The 22,197-nt window shown below is 38.9% G+C and overlaps 1 protein-coding gene across 4 annotated transcripts in view; it reads right to left on the bottom strand.

Annotated features, from left to right (window-relative positions):
- Positions 1-22,197, bottom strand: part of pacs2 (phosphofurin acidic cluster sorting protein 2) — a 69,430-nt gene that overhangs the window by 31,376 nt on the left and 15,857 nt on the right. Inside the window, exon 2 of one of the 4 annotated variants that reach the window (XM_032548036.1) lies at positions 5,205-5,328. The exons of the other annotated variants lie outside the window; for them this stretch is intronic. The gene's annotated coding sequence lies outside the window, so the exon portion shown is untranslated. The remainder of the gene's footprint in view (positions 1-5,204; positions 5,329-22,197) is intronic. 4 annotated transcript variants of the gene reach the window in all.

Below are 22,197 nucleotides of genomic sequence, written 5' to 3'. Positions count from 1 at the left end.
GGCCTCCTTGTTCCCATTACCTAACATCTGTGCTCACCAACACGCACATTCCCAAACAGACGCTGTTCTGAGAGCACAGCAGAGAAATCTGTGTCCTTCTTCGTTCCCCTGCAGCCGGCCTCCTAGAGGCTTGGCTGAAACGCACGGCGACCCGAACCCCGATCCGGCGGTTGACTCGACGCAGATGCTCTGGCGAACCCGGAGCCCAGGAGCAGAAAGGCCCTCTAGGCGTCGTTGCAACAGATTTCATCTGACACAAACAACAGAAAAAACATCTGGAAGTTGTTTTGGTGTCACTTCATCGGAGACAGAAAGAATGCAAACACACGCCGCAGCCAAACCTTATCAGGAGCCAGAGACGGTGTCGGCCATGTTTAATTGGTAAAGATGTGTAAAATATTTTATTGCAGTTGCATATTTTCTAATGGCCAATATTCTGAGAGTCCAGACTTCTAAACATTTATTCAAATTTACGTTATTGACTGAATTCCCATTAGCAAAATTACTTGCACAGCTGTTTTTGTAAACAGTACGGTACTTAGTTTTCTTCTTTGTCTCTTTAAGTCCAGATCATCAAGAGTCCTGGTTCCTCTCCTAAACTCTCTGATCCATGGTTTTTGTGGAACAATATATGACAAAAAGGACTTATAATTTATGATTGCACAGTTATTGTGAAATACAATAATGGCTTATGTGGTGTCAGTGTTTCATTTTTGAGAAAAACAATAGAATTTTTATTTTCAGAGCCATTTTTCAAAGTGGACATTTTTGACCTTCATAAGGCGAGGGCAGGAAAAACAGAAGTTTCAAGCGCCACTCCTGAACAGTTAATTAGCATGTAAATAATGGGACCGGTTTGCGGTCTGGTGAAACGTTCTACAGTAGATCTGAGAGAGAATCAGTGCCTAAATATCTATAAATAAATATTTCATGACTAAATATTAAAAACCTTTTTTTTTCTCCCAAAGCTGTTGTTAAATTGTAAACATATAACAATGTCTGTGTTTGCATTTTTGCACTTTTACTATTATTTTTTTATTTCTTCATGTATAGATTGTGATGCTTTGCCCATGAATCGTGCTACAAAAAACCTATGACTTCACTTAATGGTTGTCATGGACACCTGGTGAACCAGAGATGCTACTTTCCGCTGCAGTTCTCTAAAAGACAGCCTTGGAGATTAGAGTTGTGTCTCCTTTACCATCCAACTCGCTGTGTGACGTGAAAAGACAAACATGGATTCTCGGGAAAGCTAGAGTGGATAAAGGGAATGGGCCAGTGTCACATCCTTTTTATACCCCAGGGATACAGAAAGCCGCACATTATCAAAGAAAAGTTCCTCGAGTTTTGATCGGTCTAGAAAAAGTACAAACTTAAACAATAAACCAAAGGAATTGTTTGAGTGGCTAATAATTTAAACACTGATTAGCCACTCAAATAACAAGAAAAAGAAAAGTACTCTGTAATTCAGCAGTATGAAGCATATATGGATTAGTTCGGAGGTTCAGGCCATAAGGCAAAGGATAAACTGGAGGATTTATCCTTCTATACAAGGATAAATCCTTTCATTTTGATTACATGTCGCAGTTGAGCTGGGAGAGAGCAGAGAGGCGTCATTTCACAGCAGGTAGAGTTGAAAAATCTGCAAAGCATCGACGTCGCTCTTCAACAAAAGAAATCTCCAGGCTTCTGGAACTTATCGTTTCTGGAGAAAATTCCATTTCTGAATGTGTCGGCTTGAAATTGTACTCCAAATCACCTTTCACAGTTCAGCGTTCGTCTCAGCAGGCCGCTCTGACGTCCGGCTCTCCCACTCTCACAGCGAAACGCGACAAATTATACTCTTCCACATGTTTCTGAAGGCAGTGGGTGAAGCGGAGTGATTTTTCACTCAAGCACAAAACGGCAGCCCTTCATTAGACAATGTAAAGCTAATTAGCATGCCATTAGCAACGCCAGTCCAAGCATTCCCGCACATGATGAAACCGTTCAGAGTCAAGTCTGACTACAGGACCAAACTGGACTTCCTGTTCATGAATCAGCCCGGCACCTTCCTCACAAACGTGAAATTAATAATTATGTATAAAGATGCACCGATCCAATATTAATATTGTTATCGATCCCAATTCTGAAAACAATTCTAGCTCGGTAACAATGTGCCCTATCCGCAAGGGCAGATCTATTCATTGTAATTCTATGTTTTGTGCTTTTTGGCGACGTCATGCTTTATTACTTATTCTACATAAAATGTAACATTCCTAACTGTAATTTCTGAACCATTCTGAGAGAAGGTTTGTTGCAGTTTATTTTTTTCATTTTTGACCAAATTAGTCAACCTATTTTTTTTGTCAGCTTCTGTTTGTTTATTATTTATGTCACATTGGCTGTTATGCTCCTAATTGCAGTGACGAAACAAATTAAAGTTGTCTTTACATGTTTGACCAAACTAAGTGAACTATACATTTGTAGTTCAGTACATTTATTTCTGTGTTCTAAAAAAACAGACATTTTAAGTTATTTCAAGTCTGCTTTTCTGTATCGGCTGGTACTAAGCCTTAGATATCGATATCGGAAGTGAAAAAAGTGGATCGGTATGTGACTTCTGAAGGCAATTGTTGCACTGGATGTTATTTAGGGGCATCAGAGAAAAGATGTCTGATTGGAAATGCACAGCACACATTTCAGATGTTAATTCACCCAAAAAATTGAAAACCATGATTTACTTTTGCTCCAGTTTGCAACTATTCGACAACATGTATTGGTGTTTCTCGTAAAATTTCAACAAAATCCACTACGTAGCAAAACATAAAAGAGTTTAAGGGGTGTGAATACTTCTGCTGGATTTCTATTCCTGTTCTTCTGAAAGCCTCTGCACACATGATCTCCGGACGTTACCACATCAGACCACGCCTGGCAGGGCGAGCTGAGCTCAAACTCAGCGGTGAAGCCGGATCTGATTTCCTCTAAAGTTTGAAACACAACACCTTCAGTAAATCGACAGATGCTGCACATAAAGCCATCGCGCACACCCATAACTGCTCGCCGCTGATGAGATCTTTTTAGTTGTTTTTTTATTTTAGATACATTAGGTTGGCGTTCATGTTCTCATTGAATCGCCGAGGGTTGCCATGGTGCAGAGTGCAGATGGTGTGTGCTGGTAAAGGACTGCACTTAGTTCTCGTCTCGTTATATGTTGAGTGCTCTTATGTTCATTTCGACGTGCGTCATAACGAGGCACCTTGTGTTCTGACATTTCCGGGAATGCAGGCAGGAAAGGGCCAGGTAGTCCAATATATATATATATATATTCTTCCCCACATTGACTGACAACATTATGCATAAGGAATGTGGAAAAAACAAAAATGCATGTTAGTTTTTTATGAAGAAGACAAATTAGCTGAAGTATAACATCCTTAAGAGCAGCAACCATAACCGACAATCAGATTTTGAAGCTTTAGTCCAAATGACCATATTAGCGCTCTGAAGAAACTCAAGGATTTATTTACCAAGAACTGCTAAATACTCTGCACTTCCTAAATCAATGGGCTTCATGAAAAACACCAGCCCTCATGGTTGAAAGAGATAATAATCATCCTCTAAGTAAACTAGGAATGCACCGATCCACTTTTTTCACTTCCGATACCGATACAGATATTTGAGTTTTAGTATAAGCCGATACCGATCTGATACAGAAAAACAAAGCTGAATTGACCCTAAATGTTTCTCTCTTTTTTTCGTCAACACAGACATACAGTAAGTGTACTGAATGACAATTTTATTTGATAACTCTGCTCCAGCACAGCACATTTAAATACACCGACAGCTCCACTAAGCTTGGTCAAACATGTAAGAACAGCATATCTTGAATTTGCTCCATCAGTGCGATTGGGAATATAACAACCTATGTAAAACAAATAATGAAGAAACTGACAAAAAAAAAGATGGGTCAAAAATGTAATAAACTGCAACAAACCTGCTTTCAAATGGTTCAGAAAGTTTTATCAGGAATTTTAAATATAAATAATAAAGCATGATGTCACTCAAAGCACAATGTATAGAACTAAACTGAATAGATCTGCTCTTATAAATTGGGCACATCGTCACTGATACCCAATACAGAATTTTTTTTCTATATCGGCACCAATACAGATATTAATACTGGATCGGTGAATCTCTAATGTAAACTTAGGAAGACATTCATAAATACATTTCTGACAAATTCTGTCTCTTGTTATTTTGGCCATTTAGCTAATATGAATAATTTTGACTTAGAACAAGAGATGTTTGGTCTGACAACTTCACACAAATACAAAAAAAAGTCTATTTGCTCCATGTAAACTTTTGGTTCATTTTATGTCATTAAAAGTGGAAAAAACTATTTTAAATGGCTCATCATGGTCTTTTTTCTTTCTTTAACAATCTTACAGGGGTGTATATACTTTGTACCAGTTTAAATTAATGGATCTTTCATTTCTGTAGTGCATATAAGCTTGCCCTACTTTTTCTTTTGTCCTGCCTCCCAAACCTTTAACATGGATGCTCAGGTTTGCCTGCATTTATAACATTTTCAGCATCAGAACAACTCAGACTCAAAATTATTGACGTCTGGTCCCCATGGTTACAATAATTATGATGTTTGATGTGCACCGACCACACGTACAATGTACGTTACCATAGTGTTGTGTTTAACTAGTCTAGTTACACCTCATATGTTTGTTTGAACATTATAGCTGAATGACCTGAACTGGCCAATCAGAGATGAGTATTCCTAAAACCTGGAACTCATTAAAATCCAGGTGAAATATAGCTCCAAGAAGAAGCTTGTATTTTCTCTCATCATGTGAAAAAAAAGCTTTCGTGATCTAAATTCAAGCATCTATTTGGGTTCATCTTGTCTGTCTATATTCGCTTCACCTTTTTCATTGGTCTTTCTTTCCGTCCCTCAAATTTAACCCATGTTCTGCTTTGTGAGTCACTGTGAAAAATAGTGAGGTCTCAAGGACTCTTGTCTGTGCAGCAGAGAGTTGGGAGTATGTCAGTAATTTCTGCTGGATCAAAGTTTTCTTCCACCCTGCAAACCTTTCGTCTACCAGTGATTGAAAAAGGTCAGATGTGGAGAACAGATCAGGTCTTCATAATGAAAATGTGGAAAAAGGAGGACCTAACTTTTTCCAGAACGACAAAGACTTTTAAGTCATACACACCTTGGGGATGTTTTGTGAAACCAGCGAAGGGTCCGACTGGCATAGAGGCGACTTCAGCAGGTACCAGGAAGACCGTACAAGTTGTTCAGTTCAGTAATTTCAAGCCTCTAGTCTCTTATGGAACCTGTAGTATTTGGAAATATTGGCAGCGTCTTAGAAATGCTGAGGCTAACAATCTAATAAATCCCTCCATGTATTTTTTGGGTTCTGTGGAAGTACTTCTATTTCCTCATTGATGTATTATACAAGTTTCTATATTCTCTAATTCTCTATTCTCCAATGGCGGTAACTCTCAGCCTTATCAGCCAAGCGTCGCATACAAAACAGTTTGGTGTGAAAACTATTTGAATTTTACCTTTTTCGTCAACCTTTTCCAATTTGATATTTCAAAATGTGCATCTATGCTGTGCAGTTTACCGTGTGACAGAGTATCCATTAGTAAAATTGCGTCCGCCTCGAGAGCGTGAGGCTCTCCGCGGAGTGATATGTCTGAGTATCACTCCGCGGAGCTATGTGTTAGCCATAGCGGCTGAAACAGGATGCTAACCATAACTTAAAATGTGATTTCTAAATCACTCCTTTTGAAATAGAAACATTTTGTTTTACAGTTACTGACATACCTGTCAAATGTCCCGTTTGGGCCGGTGTTCTGACTACCTATACCGGACGGCGACATTTCCCGCATTCTCAAACTTGACAGGTATGGTGCCCTCTGTCACACACACACAGTGTGACGCCACCGCGGTCTCTACTATCAACAACTACCACTCACAGTAACAAATGCTAGAAAGAAATATATAGAGTAGAGTTAATAGCAGCGGCTAACGGGAAATCAAAACAGGCGGAAACCGGCATCAGCAGGTCAATGTTTTGGTTCAACATAACCTAATCACTGTGAATTTCTATGTATTTATAGTCATTACTATTTTAGAGAGAAACAACAGTTTGCGGGATACAGTTGCATTTAATTTTATCACCAGTCTGCCATTTTCTGCTGTTATCATTTTGGTTTTGAAAACAAAAATGACAGTGACGACTGTGTGTTTATGGCGCCTTGAAGGTTTTCACACATCACACCTACTCAAAGTTACGCAAAAGAAAGAGAAAGCACCTTGCAGCTGTCACAGCAACAGCAGACGACAGTTATAGTGTTGGCACTGTGACAGATAAAAAAACAAAACATACAGTAATACTGAAGGGAGATGCTTCTGTAGGCTAACGCATGAGAGACGGAGGAAGAAGGGACGTAGTGTCCTGCCTGCCCTGCAGACCCAAAGTGAAACCTGAGACGCACACATCACACAGGAACACTGCATTCCTGCTACTTATACACACTGCAAACACATCCACAACACAGCTATGGTTGGTGTTATCCCGTCCTAAACATGCCTCGCCCTCAGCTATGAATGTCTGACATGTTGCAAGAGAGCTTCTAACCCCACCGCCCCGGACACCTTACCACTTCCTCAGCTGCTGCGGTCAGAAGCCGAAGTTGACAAACAAGATGCACTTTCAAATAATTTCCTTTTAGATATTAATAATGACAACAGACTGGATAAAGAAAGAAAAAGTGGCAACAGAAGTATTTAAGCTCATTGTCTGGGTCCTCAGAGGTTTTCAGAGTTTGCTAGATTGTCATTAAAACACTTTAAGCTCAATATTGGTTCCCTCTTAGGTATGACTGTTTCTGGCTTTGCAAGCGGATAAAAAAAAAAAGATGCTCTTTATCAGTTCAAATGTTTAATTTATTAAGACTTACAACAATGTTCTTGGTCTAATAAAAGCCTGACATTAGTTTACCGCAATCATGACATTGTTTATTATTCAACAAGAACTTGGCATTAATCCAAAAATAGTTGTACAAAAATTAAGTACAACCTAAAATTCAATAGCTTTTGAGCTACCTTTATTAGCAAAAGTTTAAAATATTTACCATGTTCTAGAAGGATATTTCCTCAGCTGGACTTTGAGCAACTGAAACTCACTGATTATGATCTTCTCCAAATATCCTAGTTAGCAGAAAACTTTCTAGTCTACTCAATTAGTTCAAACTATCCATAAAAACAAATTCTAAAGATGTAATTATGATAAAGGCAGGAGCTTTTCCTCTTCTCTGGGTTCATACTTTCTGAACTTTTAGCCCAGATTCAAGCGGAAACCCCCCAAAAGTCTTGTCATAGTTAGCAGTTTAACAAAAGCAGATTGGTGGGATTTCAATGTACAAACCTCATTCAGCCAACTTGAGATAAAGTTGTACGTACCCATGATAGACGCAAAAAAGCTAGCTAATTAGACAGCTGTTTAGCTAGCTCGATAACTAGCCTAGCTAGCTTTTTTGCGTGTAGCTAGCTAGCTAGCTAGAAAGGGTATATTTGCAGAATCTGGCAGAAGAGTCCCACAAGAAAAGAACATAGAAAATAGTGATTAAATTGTCCTGTTAAGACAAAATTTAATACTTGTAATGATCATATTTAAGGCAAACTTACTTTAAAAAAAAATTAATTTAAGATATCCACAAAGAATGCACAAACAGCCTGTATAAGAAACAATCCGTCCACTGAAAAAACTATAGTATTTTGTATAGAATATATTTTATGTATAATTTTAGCATCATACAGTAAACATTTTCAGATGTCATTAGAATCAAAGACAATTTAGCAGTGGTATACTGCCACAGTGACGAGGAATTTTTCATTCATTAGATTAATTGTGATTTTTTTTAAACTAGAAGTGGATTTTCAAAGTAAAGAGCTACCTGCTTTGACTGTATAGAATATAGATTTTGAAAAGAATTAAGCTCTACCCAATGTGGGCCTTGTTTATTGATGACACAATCATTTAAAAAAATCCATCCATCCATTTTCTAACACCTTTGTCCCTAGTGGGGTCGGGAGGGGTGCTGGTGCCTATCTCCAGCTAACGCTCCGGGCGAGAGGCGGGGTATTTAAAAATATCCACTAAAGCAAAAAAAAAAAAAAAGGAAAATAAGTCATATTTAATGAAATATTGATGGCTAAAAATGTTTGCTCAATTCTTTTTTAAAGACAGCCTGCAGACTAATTTCTCAAACTGGGAGGGTGTAATCTGCTGACGCTTGTAGCTTGGGAGCGAATTACTCTTCCTCTCCCCGTTTTTAAAAATGATGCCTTGAGACACTTCTTTTTGGACTTTTCTGCCTTTTGTGACAGTTGCACTCCGTCACACCAAACTTATGACAGGTTTGTGTTGCCTCACGAGCCGAACCGCACATGTAGTGATGACTTTGCATCTGTCAACCAGCTGAAGAGCAATGGCGTTTGTGCATTTAAAGTCCCGGCTGCTGTCATTGGTGGTTATGTTTAAAGGTAAAAAACGAAGCATTTTATTGTTCAGTCCAACAGAGAGCTAGCTCACATTCTAAAAATCCAACAGATTTTCAGGTTGCAAGAAATTAAAACACAGAAAATAATCTTTGAAAACAAATGAGGAAAAAAGAGAGAACTTAGCCTGCACACCATATGTAGAAAAATACCAGTGACAGAGTACTAAGAGCCTGATGCAACAACATTTTCAGCTGGTTTCATATGCAGATTCTGACCGATTTTGGTTTTAACCCCCAGCTGTCAGTTGCTGAATCATCTGGAGCAGGTAAACTCACCTCAGCAAGGCCACAACGAAGCCATCGCCTCAAAACTTTAATTCTGACTATCTCAAACAAACCTTTATATAAGAATTGGAAAACGTCACTTTTGCACCAGGGTTTAAAACGAAGGACACTTTTGTCGAAACGCATCAAAAAGTAAAAAATATAATTCAGCGAACATGTCATGTGAGGATCCCGGGGCTGGTTGTGTGCCGTCAATCGATTAATAAATGTAATCAAATTAATCGCTTGAGTGTTGTGATTAATTACAATTAATCACTAAGCTCAATTTTGTTAGCTTGTAATGTTTTCAAACAGGTGATTATAAGTGCGTATAAAAATGTCAGATTTCCTGGTTTTCATATTCAGGACGGTTTGAAAGAAGTCATTTTGTTTCAAATGTTAATATAGATAAGTTAATTCTAATCTATAATCTACATTGTTGCCAAATGTATTTGCATTTTGCATTTTACCAGGCTAACACATTGGCTCCATGCCTTCTGTACTATTTGCATACTAGACACAAACAGCGAGATTTTTTTTCACAATACAAAGGGAAAGGCTTTGCTTTACAATAAGCACTAAAAGGGCATGCTGCGCTGCGGAGTGAGCGCACAGAAAGCGGCCATGCTGCATCAGCTCGCTTGAAACTTAGCTCCCCTGTTGGGAAATATGGCTTTTTGACACGTGGTGGCTATTTATTAGAGTCAGTGAGCAGAGGCGGGCTGAAGATCCGAGGCCTTCATCTTGATGGGCGATGAAAATAACGAGGATAATTAGCGTGTTTAGCATCGTCATCTCAACATTACTCCATATATTACTCTGATGCCTTCACTGCAACACCCCAAAAGCAAGGTAACATAACCAGTAGGCGTGTAAGTTTCTCACACACGCGCACACACACACCAACACACGCACACACACACACACTACAATCAATCTGCCGCTGGTTCTTTCCCATTATTCTGCCTGCTGCCTGAGGCCCTCCAGCGCTCAGCTGCTCATGCAATATTCAGCCGAGGGATTTACCGGCTGGCTGAGGAGAAGATGTAGTGAAGTGACAGAGCAGAACCTGGCATGGCTGTGTTTTCATCTCCATGTGTGTGCGGTGTGTGGGTGTGTGTGTGTGCGTGTGTGTGTGTGTGGGTGGGTGGGTGTGTGTGTGTGGGTGTGTGTGTCATGAAGCTCAGGACACCACAGGCCAAAAATAGATCCAAGTTAAACCTGTCAAACTGGAGAGAACAGCTTTGCCAGGACGAGAACGAGTATGTGAATGAGTGTGTGTGTGTCTGAATAAATTAAGAGTGCACACAAACACACACACACGCACGTAAACAGCTATGTTTCTTGGACTGCAGAAGACATGACATTCCTTTCGTTCAGACTTACTGCAACCTTAACCTTAACTACTATTTACATAAAGCTAACGCCTCATAAGGAGGACATGTTCCAGCAAGGTGACAGATTTATGTCAGCACAACATGAGTGACAACAAACACTCACTGACACACACACACACACACACCCACGTGTACAAGCAACAAACAAACACATATTTTAGGTTAAATTTTGCATATTTTGGTGCTTGGAAGGTGACCTTTAACCTCTCTCTGAGGCTCCTTAGTCCTCCCTGGGGATCTGAACAGTAGGTTTGTCTCTTCTCACCTGGTGTTTAAATGCATCTTTGTGCATAACTCATAGTTACTTCAAAACAACAAGTATGGGCAGGATGTTTTCATTTAAAAAAAAATTATTCATAGTATTTTAGAGAAAATAGCAAATTTCAGAAACTTTAAACCTTATTCAGAAATCTTAAAGAGGCAGTGTTATGTATTTTCCAAACACATAGTATATTTTGTACCACCATCAAGAAACTACATCATCTTCAGTTCTTATAAAAATTATGTATATATCAAACATGATCTAAAGTAAATTTGACCTTGCAATTTAATGCCTTGAAATAGGGCCTCTGTCTCTTTAAGAGGTTCTGGAATGCCACCTTCAGGAAGCCATCACAACAAAGTTCCTTCATTAAGCAATTAACAACGTTTTTAGAACTGAGAAGTGGTTCTAAATAGATATATGTATAAATATATGTGTTTCCATCTCCCCCTTTTTGTGCAGTCTTTTTCGAAAAAGATAAGAACAAAGCTTAAAAAAGCTTTCAATTTATTTTTTGCAAAATTGAGGGCGTTTTTTTGTCGAATTTTTCCATCAACGTTTTTCTACTAAGATCTTTCAAAATGCACATATTCAGGCAAAATTACACCGGAGGCTAAGTGACGACATTAAAACGCATCTCTCTCTGGTTGTGTATGTATACATATGAGTCTGTGTGTAGATTCTTGACCAACAGTGGACTAGAGAAAACGCAAAACAAAGAAATGTAAATCTTCGGAGCGGAAGTGCGACCACCCCCAACTCTCCTACCAGTAAAACAAATTTTAAATTGCCCTCAGTGTCCAGATCTGTGTTTATATCAGTAGATCAGATTAGAAAAAAGTGTGACTTATCACCAGGCTAGAAGAGCGCTGGCTAGCTCAGCAGTTAGCTTGCTTTGCTAATACGTATTCTCCATTGACAAGAAGAAAGAGTCAAAGGCCAACACACAAAAAAAAACACTCGAAAAGCACAACAGCGTGCACTCATACGCCTCCATCCTATCTTTGAAGTCTCCGAGGTTCAAACATAAAGCCCCGCTCTCCCCCCTGCTGCTCATGAATAATAAACAGGCAACTGGAGGCAAAGTCTAAACTCCATCCTCCAATAAATCTCGCTCATATTTGCTCCATGAATCTGTGTCAGTAGATCATTAAGCCTTGAAGGCCAGTAGAGCAGCAGGCAATATGTGCAGCGCTACTTTAACCTCACTTTCTGTCTGCACAGTTATAAATATTACCATTTAAGAAAGAGAGAAACGCTACGACTCGTTCAGCCAGCGAGGGGGAAATGAGTGAACATTTCAGCTTTTTATCTTAACACCAGTTTAGAATTTCCTAATTGACTCTGGAGGAAGACATGATCAAATTAGTTCTGTATAAGAGAACATGAGCCCACCGGAGACGGAGTCAAAACCAGAAAGACGTCCAACACGTCCGCTAAATTCAAAATAACACAAAACACATCGGTGCCGTTATTTATTTGTTATTTTTCCTTACGTATTCCTACAATTAGTTTGGCACAAACAGCACGACGGTTTGTTTGTGTGTGCATGAAAAGCATCTAAATTTTTTATCAGTGCACCAGCATGATAATGAGCACAGGAACAGAACCGGCCCGGCTTCAAAGGAATTTCCCCTGGTTACGAAACTACTAGCTAAACTATAAAACGGCAACAATTCAGACACAGAATAAGACGAAGCAAAACAAACCGGGGGCCCCTCTATGGCTTTCAATGTTGACATAAAAACTGTGAAGATTAGAAAGTCAGAGTCACGGCACTGAGAGGGCAAGAAAAAAAAAAGTAATCCAGGGAGACTCAAATATCCCCCCTCTGCCCTCTGTCCCGTGTCATCCCAAACATTACCTTGACAGCTCTATAATTGACTGCTTATCTTTTATTAATGGAAGGAGCCATTAGACCACAAAGCCGTGTCTTGGATTCAGAGGGTGAGCGTTCTGAGACAAAGCAACGCCGGCCCCTCGGATCCTCCTGCCCTTTTCCTCCCGTCAAACTCTTTGACGGCTGCTGCATGCTTCGCCGCGCCACGGCCTTTTTATTAGCACAATACACAGCAGAGGTGTTCTTAATTTAACTGAGGAGCCACCTTATATCCACCTGTGAAGAAAAGTCATTATTCCAGTGTAGAAAGAGGCTTTTATTTTTAATAACACAGAGGTTGAGGCACCATAGATCCATGTTGTCCAGACAGTGACCGAAGACTTCGGGACACTAGCTAGGATGTTGCATTTTCTTTCTTCTATTTTCAAGCAAATACATGTCTAGATTATATCTTCAATTCCAATCACACACGTATAAAAGAAGCTGGGAATTAATGTTAACTACACCAAAATTCAAGCAAACAACACGCTGCATGGCTAAAGCAGTCCTAGGTCATTTGAAACAGTTTTACCTCGTGTTTTCTTTGACACGGTTTACCTTTTACTCTGGACCTGTACATTTGTTTTGGTTGTATTTACCCAGAATGCACTGCGCTATAGTCCACTTCCTGCTTTCGGAACGACGTCCATTCACATATTCAGTTTAGGCGAACCAGAGGTCACATTCTTGGTCTGTATCAGAATTCGATTGCTCATTTACACCTCCCCAAACGAACCGGACTTTCTAACGAAGTAGAGTTTGATTAAAGCGGACTAAACAGTGTGAATGCACCTTTACACTTACATTGGTTTATTAGAGGGTAATATTCTGTCCCCTGGTAAGAGAGTCAACTGAGCCAAACAAACAATAAATTAGAATAGCAAGTGATGCAAGGTTTTTATGAATTGTACATGAGATGTGAGCATTTTTTAACGCTTAATTCATCAAAACATTTAACAAAAGAGAAAAACAAATGAATTCACAATGGCTTCAGAAGAGGGGTACCAAATTATTCATTTGCAAAATGGTAAATTGCCTGTATTTATAAAGTATATTCAATCATTCACGCACACATTCTCACATACTGATGGTGCTGAGCTACAGTACAGACCAAAAGTTTGGACACACCTTTTAATTCAATGAGTTTCCTTTATTTTCATGACTATTGACATTGTAGATTCACACTGAAGGCATCAAAACTATGAATAACACATGTGGAAATATGCACTAAACAAAAAAGTGCAAAACAACTGAAAATACCCCTTATATTCTAGTTTCTTCAAAGTAGAAACCTTTTGCTGTGATTACTGCTTTGCACACACTCTGCATTTTCTTGATGAGCTTCAAGAGGTAGTCACCTGAAATGGTTTTCACTTCATAGGTGTGCCCTGTCAGATTAATAAGTGGGATTTCTTGCCTTATAAATAGTCATGAAAATAAAGAAAACCCATTGAATTAGAAAGGTGTGTCCAAACATTTGGTCTGTACTGTACATTGTAGGACTTAGGAAGGGAAAAAATATCAACGTGTCGGGTACAAAAGTGGCAATTGACCCAGAGCTGACAAGAACTATAGACCGAGCCATCCTTAACCCAATAATGAAACGCTCTGCATTACAAAAGGACTTCATCAGATCTACATTGACCAGTTTCTCTGCTGGCCAGCGAAGTCAATAACCTAATGTTTATTAGTGGAGCCAGAATGAATCACAGATCTGAGTAGCTCTCCCTGAACCGTCGCGTTAAGGAGCGCTTTTAAGGTCACCAGCAGCGCCACTAGCTACCTCGCAGACTGGATAAATTGGCTGTTGGGGGCCTATGGCTTTCAGTACCTGCGGTCAGACATCACTTCACTTCAGAAACGTCACTAAAGCAGCACAGAGAGGCTATTGCTCCAACACAAGCACCGCGGGGGAGATAAGAGTTATTGGAGGTGCGCTCGAGCAAACACAGACCTTCACGCTTCGAGCCGATAACGCAGGGAGAATATGCTCTGCAGGGACGAGAACAAACTGGGGAATATTGAGTAAGTGATAAGAGAAAAGCCTCATTCTCAAATCCCGAGTTAAAAAAATAATGCAATATTCATGGTCAACTCTGAATTTCTTTAAAGTTAGATTGTTGCAGGTACCAATTGGGGCTCATCGCACCACACCCTGGATATGCACGCCCCATGTCGGAACATCCGGGTTTACGCTGTGTAGTTGGTCGTCTAAGACTCATTGACTTGCATGAACTCGTCTGGATTGCTGTGTTTTGCATAACTGCAAAGCATCAAGCTCAAGAGAGGATGCAAAATCTGTCTTTTTATCTCAGTGAGCAAAGAGCTTGGTTAAACATCAGACTTCTAGGGATGGGGGGAACTGCTGAATTTTTCATGCTAAATGAGATTTTATGAATGTAACCATGATGAGAAACTGATCTTTCATAAATCCAAAATAAATGGACTTGTGAATAAATAACCAAAATATATGTATCAAATAGTGTCCTCAGTCAGCAAGGAGGGTTTATTGGAATATGAGACAATTTTATTACCAATTAAAATATGATTGTTGGGGCGTGCAGTGGTGGCGTAGTGGTTAGCGTGACCCGTATTTGGAGGCCTTTACAGCAAAACACGTGTCTGCTCGACGCGGCCGTCGCGGGTTCGACTCCCGGACCCGCTTACATTTGCCGCATGTCTTCCCCCCTCTCCTTCCCCGTTTCCTGTCAGCCTACTATCATATAAGGGACACTAGAGCCCACAAAAGACCCCCTGGAGGGGTAAAAAAAAAAATATATATATATATATATATGATTGTTGTGGCAGTATGCACCCTTTATCTTTCTCCAAAGAAAATAAATAAAAACTTAACAAGGACACTCAGTGCCATCTTTTAAAAATGCTTAAGAAGCCTTAAAGTAAACATGTCTTTTGTTCCTGCAGCGTAATCGCACACTGAAGCATTTTTGAAAAATCAAACCTTTAATTTTAGTCCATTTATTAAGTTGGGGAAAATTCCATCTTAGGAAACAATCCTTTTTTTTAAATGTCACTTTACAAAACTGAGAGGTTTAGTTCATATCCAGAAATATAGATTAAAATCAATCCAATTACATAGCAAGATTTGATTTCTTTTCTATTAATAAAGTCGGGTTTACTTTATAATTGCAAGTAATACGACGTTATGCAAGAAACACCAATTTATTGTATGGATTCATTGATTTTGTAGCAGTACTGGTGTCACCGACAATCCCTTAAAATTTTTTTTTATTTCATGCTTACATTTTGAAGACAAAAAATGAGTCTTCATTGGTTCTTTAAATAGGATACAGATCCAAAGCAAATGGCAAAATCAATACAAAAATGGCCCTAAGAAATGTTCTCCTAACATAGATTTCCACTCTTCACTAACTAATACATGTACTTCAAGGGGCAGTATTATGTAAAATTGACTTTTTTGAGCTTTAAATTATATTATAACATCCTTCCCTCTTTAAAAACATACCTGGAGTGTCGCCTTGATTCTGTCATGCATGTTTGAGAAATCCTTTAATCTCCATGGCAACCATTCAGCTCTGCAAAACACCTAAGTGGATCTAGCTCCGCCTTGAAGGACAAAGCTCCTCCTCTGAGCTGCAGGTTCCAAGCTTCTGAACTTCTGCCTCACAGATCAACCCTCTCCTCCGCGTCTCTCTCACTCGGCTCCTTCAGACTAGCCAGCAGCAATTAGCAAACGCCTAGTGGAACTGAGCATCTGCTGAGCTCGTTATGGGAGCTACTTCTCAATGCAACGCTGGTAAAAATGTCGTTAAAGGATTCATTGAAGGAGTCATGTTGTGATGACTTCCTGAAGGCGGAGTTTCAGAAAGAGCAGGAGTTTTTAAAGAGACAGGTGACCAATTTCAAGACATTAAATATTGAAGTAAATTTTCTTTTAAGTCATATTTGATATGTGTAGCATTCTTATAGCACCTTAAGTTAACATAGTTACTTGACTGTCCTACAAAATAACATTATGTGTCTGGAAAAGGCATAATACTGCCCCTTTAAAGGTTAGATTTTAATAAATCCACTGAATAAGAAGGCTGGTTTTGCATCCCTGAAGCTTTCCGAATGCAGTGGATAAACTCAAAGGCTATCAAAACGATGAGGCCCAATAATCACATTTCACCCTCGCTGCTCTGGGCCAGACATCCTCAACTATTAGAATCCAGAGCCTTAAGAAGAGAGAAAACCCTCCAGTTGCACAGATTCAGAGCTGAGATCTGTGAAGCAGACGCAGACATGCTGTTTGTTTTCATTCATAATGAATGCAAAAGTGTTAAAAATGCAGGACGGACAGAGAGATGGATTTCAAGAGCGACCTAGAAATAATTAAAACCGACATCGATACTGCGGGACTAATTTTATCAGCAAGCACACTTGTGTGTGACTGTGGTTTGAGGGGGAGGAGGATGGGAGGGGGGCTGTGCTAAAAAAAAAGTAGACTTTGTGGCAGATAAATAAAGAGATGAAGGAAAAGACAGCGAGTATTTGGGTCTGCAGTTAAAGCGGCTGACGCGGAGCAGCAGACAAGCACCGGTTTGGAGTTTTGCGTATCGCCGCCAATGTTGAGCAGAATCCAAACCAGAGAAGAAGACGACGCAGCGATCTGTGCCCTCTAAAAGTCCTGCAGGGGTGGAGGGTAACGGGAATACAAATGGCTGCTTTGTATTCCAATCTGACTTGTGCACAGCCGTGTTAATTATCACAAGGCCATCAGGTCGGAACATTCGCAGTTGGTCTGTGAAGTGTTCATATCCAGAACTTTAATTACGCATTTATCTGTGGTCGGTTGAAACAGTAGGACATTTCCAGCCCAACGTTAACATGTGGATATGGAAATGTTGCATCTGCAAGACCTGAACAGTAAACCTGCGCAACATAAAGGAACTTGCTGTGAAGACCAAAAAAAAAAAAAGAATTGTACTTTCTTCAAACCAAATAAAACTGGTGTCAAACCTTTGTGCTGCTAAGATATTAGATATGAAATTAATTCAAGTTTAAAGGTCAAACGTTTAACACCACCCGCGCCACCCAAATCAATCAAAATTGGTTGTTAAGCATTTATGCAGGAAACATTTTAGTAGCACAAAATGTTAAATACCAACCAGACCTGCCACAATAAACAAAATTTTTGCTGGACGATAAGTCGTCCCAGAAATTATTGCGATAAACGATAATATTGTCAGCGTGATACATTGCTTTCAAGTAATGTAATGAAAATGGCATACTATTGCAAGAACACCCCGTCAAAAGATTTTCATTTCTAAATAACATTTCATTATGGAACTGGAAAACATTTTAAATAGCCAAAATAAGTAAACGACGAAAAACAATAATTAAAACGGAATCATAAAGCCTCTGTAACCAAAATTGCATTTTAAAAAATATGAATCGTCCAACATTGACAGGAAAAACAGACTAAAGTGCCAGTTAAGACTTTTGTCAAACAAATAAATAAAATGCAAGCAAACTATTTTGTACTGGGTGTGAAATGTTTGCTGCATTTTTCAGAATACCAGTTTTTAAAGCGTCGCATCTCTTGGCCATTAATGATCTCATTTTAATTTATAATGCAGCTAATTGATTAATTGCTTATTGTGACAGGCTTCACACCAATTTTGTTTGATTTGAAGTAAGTGGGGGAGGAGAACAGCTTCACTCAGGTTACTTATCACCCGGTCAGGACTTCAGGTATTTGGGTTGGAAGTGGCGTGACGCTGTCAATGATTGGATCAAAGATGGCGCATTTCAAACACAGTTAATGAATGTCTGAATTCTGAGAGCATCTTTGTCACGTTATGTTTTACAAACACTAAAACCTGGCAAGATGAAGACGTACAAACGTCTTTCTCTAATTTCTGACTTTAATCCCAGAAGCAACAGCACTTAAATCTGACGTGTTCCTCCAGGACTCACATCACTGTCAGCTTCTCTCAGGTTCTCATTTGCATTAAGGTCAGAATTCAAATATTTTTCTTAGTGGCCCTAATCCTCTTCCGTACAAATTGGCCATATTTGGACCTGGACAAAAGCGTAGATGCTGTGAAACTAGAATTGGAGACAAATTCTTCTAAAACATAATCACTGCTGAGATAAACAGAAGAAATGCACAAATAATGAGCTGCTGATCAATCAGAAACTCAAAATGCTCCACAGCAAAGCACTGACAGGGCGCGCTGACCACAACAATCTTCTCTGTGGAAGTCACACCTGAGGGAAGAAGACCTAAAGTTACCTTTTTTAAAAAATATTTACAGCAAAACACGTGTCTGCTCTTTTTCCGCAATGCTGCAACAGTGCGCTAAATTTTAGAGGGTTATTAAAAGGAATCCAATATAAAACTGTGATTGTCGTATTTATAAAAACACAAATAAAAACCTTTGAAAGACAATAAAAAGAACTAGAATATGTCAGTTGACTCCAATAATTTCCTTTTCCTAAAAAATATTTCATTTTCCAATATTTGTATTGTTGTCCATCCCAGAATTTTAACCTCAGCAGTTTAAGTCAAACTTTTGAATTGATTTAAAGACAAAACTTGCATCAAGACATGAAAAAGCAATGAAATGTCATCGCTTGGCCACCGGAGCGCACACAAAAACTCCAGTGTGCCTATAATTACATAACATACAAATAATAATATATTGCTAAATATATATAACATAGCATTTTCAAGCAGTATAAGACACTCTTAGTGATGGGATTGTTGAGCAATCTGAGCAAACTCTTGTGGAAAACGTAATTCATAGAGAGCAAAAGTAACTTATTAATGGGATGCTTTTTTTAATGATCAAAAGTTCCTGTTATTTTTGCTCCAGGGTAAAACGAGAGATATTTTGGCATGCTATTCAGAATAAATCTACGACATCAATTAATAATCTCATTAAAAAAACATATTTTTTGTGAGTAGTATGCTCTGTAAAACCCTGCAGAGTCCTTGCATGACTTTAGGATTTTACAAGCTTAACTATGAATGAATCAAACAAACACAAAACTTCTGTCCTAAAGTCCAACAGGACCAGGAGAACTGCAAGCTGTCAATGTAAAACATTCATACAAATCAGACCTTTTTTTTCTGTCTGAGCAATTATAGAGCTCATTAACAAAGCTCAGATCTATCTCATGTCTGATCGCCTCCATGTTGTTGACTTAACGAGCCAGTGGGCAGGATCTTTTATTGTTGCTTTGGCAGATTTCTATGATGTGGAGCTGCTGCAGATGGACATACAGAGACCTGCACCCTTTTCATAGTAACGCTTATTGACCGATGTGGCTTTGATGGTCACACTGAGGCCAAATAGAGAGCGGCTGCCTCACCCTGTGTGTGAAAAGCTGATTAAATACAAGGTCTCTATTGGTTGGGTAAATGCTATTGCGCTAAAATTAAGATCAACAAATGCAATGTTTTTTTGTAGAATAGCTGTTCAGTGGATCATGTATTCAGTTTGCACTCATTCTAAATACTGGAATGATTAATAGATGCAATCATTCATACATTAAATGTATTTAAAAAAGCTTTCTCATACAAGGAAAACAGGAAAAATCCAAGGTGCCCATTTCTTTCCCTACATAATAACAAGTAAATTTGCTTAGCTAATTGAAAATAAACTAACAAAAAAACATGAAAATAGCAGTCCAATTCAATTCAATTTAACAATACTTTGTTGATCCCAAAGGGAAACAACATAGTTGTGAAGTTTTGATTCTTGAGTGAAAAATGCACAGAAAAGTCATTCCTTTTTACAATTTTATGGAATTTAATTTTAAAAAGTAAGCGTTAAGCTAAATTTACTAGCAAAATACTGAGTACATTATGGGAAAATGTGCAAGTAAATTTGACCAGAGTGTTTGTCAAAGAGCAAGTCAAATGAACTTAGACTTTTTCAAGTGAGTGCATCTCACACGCTGCAAACACACAAAAAGAATCAATTGCTTTTCTTTTTTTTGGATATATAAATTGATAACTTGCAATAGTTTTTGCATTTCATTGCTTTCTGGTTGCTAAGGAAGTTCACTTCTGAAATACATGCACACGACAAAGCTCCTAACATCGGAGTCAGCGGTTGACCTTTGAGTGCTGTATGTGGAGCAGCAGCAGCCGTTGTATTTATTAACGAATAGAGAAGGCAAGACCAACAGCTCTGACTTGAGCTTGAATAGGACTCATCATGTAGCTACGATGCTAGTAGCTCATCCATCCCACTGTTTTTTACTCGCTAAAGGTGAAAACTGAGAGCTGCAGGCCAGTTCCTAACAATATCTTCTACCTTAGAGTTCCCATTTCCTTCCTTCCTACTTCCCTTTTGCAACTGGAAGGAAACATTTGGATAAACTATCATGAGTGGGAGATATGGACTTAGAGTTTTATCACAATGTTATATGGTACTATTGTGACAATGATAAAAGTGATAAGAGCTTTTCATTGCTTTTTTTTTAAGATAACTGCATCCTCACAAGCACAAATGCTGCTCATGAAAGAATTGGTAAAGTGTTTCTTTAGGACACTAGAAGAAGAAGTGTGATTTGTTTCACCAACTGCACACGACAACTGAATTTGAACATATTTTCAAATTTATTACTTATTGAGACTTTCACTGAAGAAACAGTGGATAAAATAGCAAAACTAAAAATGCCACAAAAAAAGAAAAAAAAAAGACAGATGGTGTTGGGCGTTCTTAAACATCATTAATTGAAATTTTATCATGACAGCTTTTATTTTTCTTCATATTAATAAAGACAGTTAAAATGCCATCATTTTGTTCTTCTTGTAAAAAGAGCTCTCTCTCTCACACACCCCTACACGCACACACACAGTGTGACATCGCCTCTACTACTAATATGAGTATTTAAAGACTGCAGATGGCAGGAAGAGTAATATATATTATATATATATATATACATATATATATATATATATATATATAGAATGCTGTTAAAACATATTTTTAAGAGAAAACAAGTTCAAATCAGAAGCGGCTACTCAGAGATTTACATAACCGAAATAAGGGACAAAACTCTCTTATTTGGCTCACCCTGTTGCGGTTACCACCACATTCTGCTCTGTACCACATAAACCCATTCTTTGTGCCTCTATAAAAGCATCAAGTCTTTTTCAGCCGGTTCTGCTTTTGAATGAAACGCCCCCTCACTCGCGAAGCTAAGGGCTCCAGCCGCTCCACCTACTGTAGATTCAGCTGTAGCAACAACCTCATCATGTCCGCTGGCTGTTTCCACCGGTCTTATTGCAGCGGGGGAGCTTTGCTCTGCTCTGCGCTGCGGCGCGGCCACACATAGTCCGCTCAAGCTTTTACCTTCTGTTTGGTAAAACTAGTGTGGATTAGAAAGGAGGAGAGTGGGGGCTCTATTTCACTGAAAGCTCTGGAAATAAAATTTAAAAGAAAAAACAAAACGTTCCCACTCTCTGGAGCAGATTTGGATAAACTCAGTGTTTCCTAGTTAACAGACGTGATGAATCATTTGTGTGTTTTTGTTTTTTTTAAATCCCCATGACTTCAGTTGATGGCTTTAGAGCAGCAGATTAGCAGGACTATGCTCAGCATCCGTCAGGTCAAAGAGGTCATGTTTACAGCCTCGTAAAGTGCTGTTTTATTTTATTTATATATATATATATATACTTATATATATATATACTGTATTTTCCTCTGCAACTGCTGGCTGTAATGAGTGCTCACTCCGCCCGTTTGCTCGGTGGCACAGATGAGTGGTTTCGGTTTGCGATGCCAACCTCGGGATTTTCTCCATGTCCATCTGTCCAGCCGATACATCAGCCGGGTGGAAACATG

Source organism: Xiphophorus hellerii, chromosome 19, assembly GCF_003331165.1.
Source record: "Xiphophorus hellerii strain 12219 chromosome 19, Xiphophorus_hellerii-4.1, whole genome shotgun sequence".
NCBI classification, from domain to species: Eukaryota; Metazoa; Chordata; class Actinopteri; order Cyprinodontiformes; family Poeciliidae; genus Xiphophorus; species Xiphophorus hellerii.
This window is presented reverse-complemented; position numbering and strand designations above follow the sequence as displayed.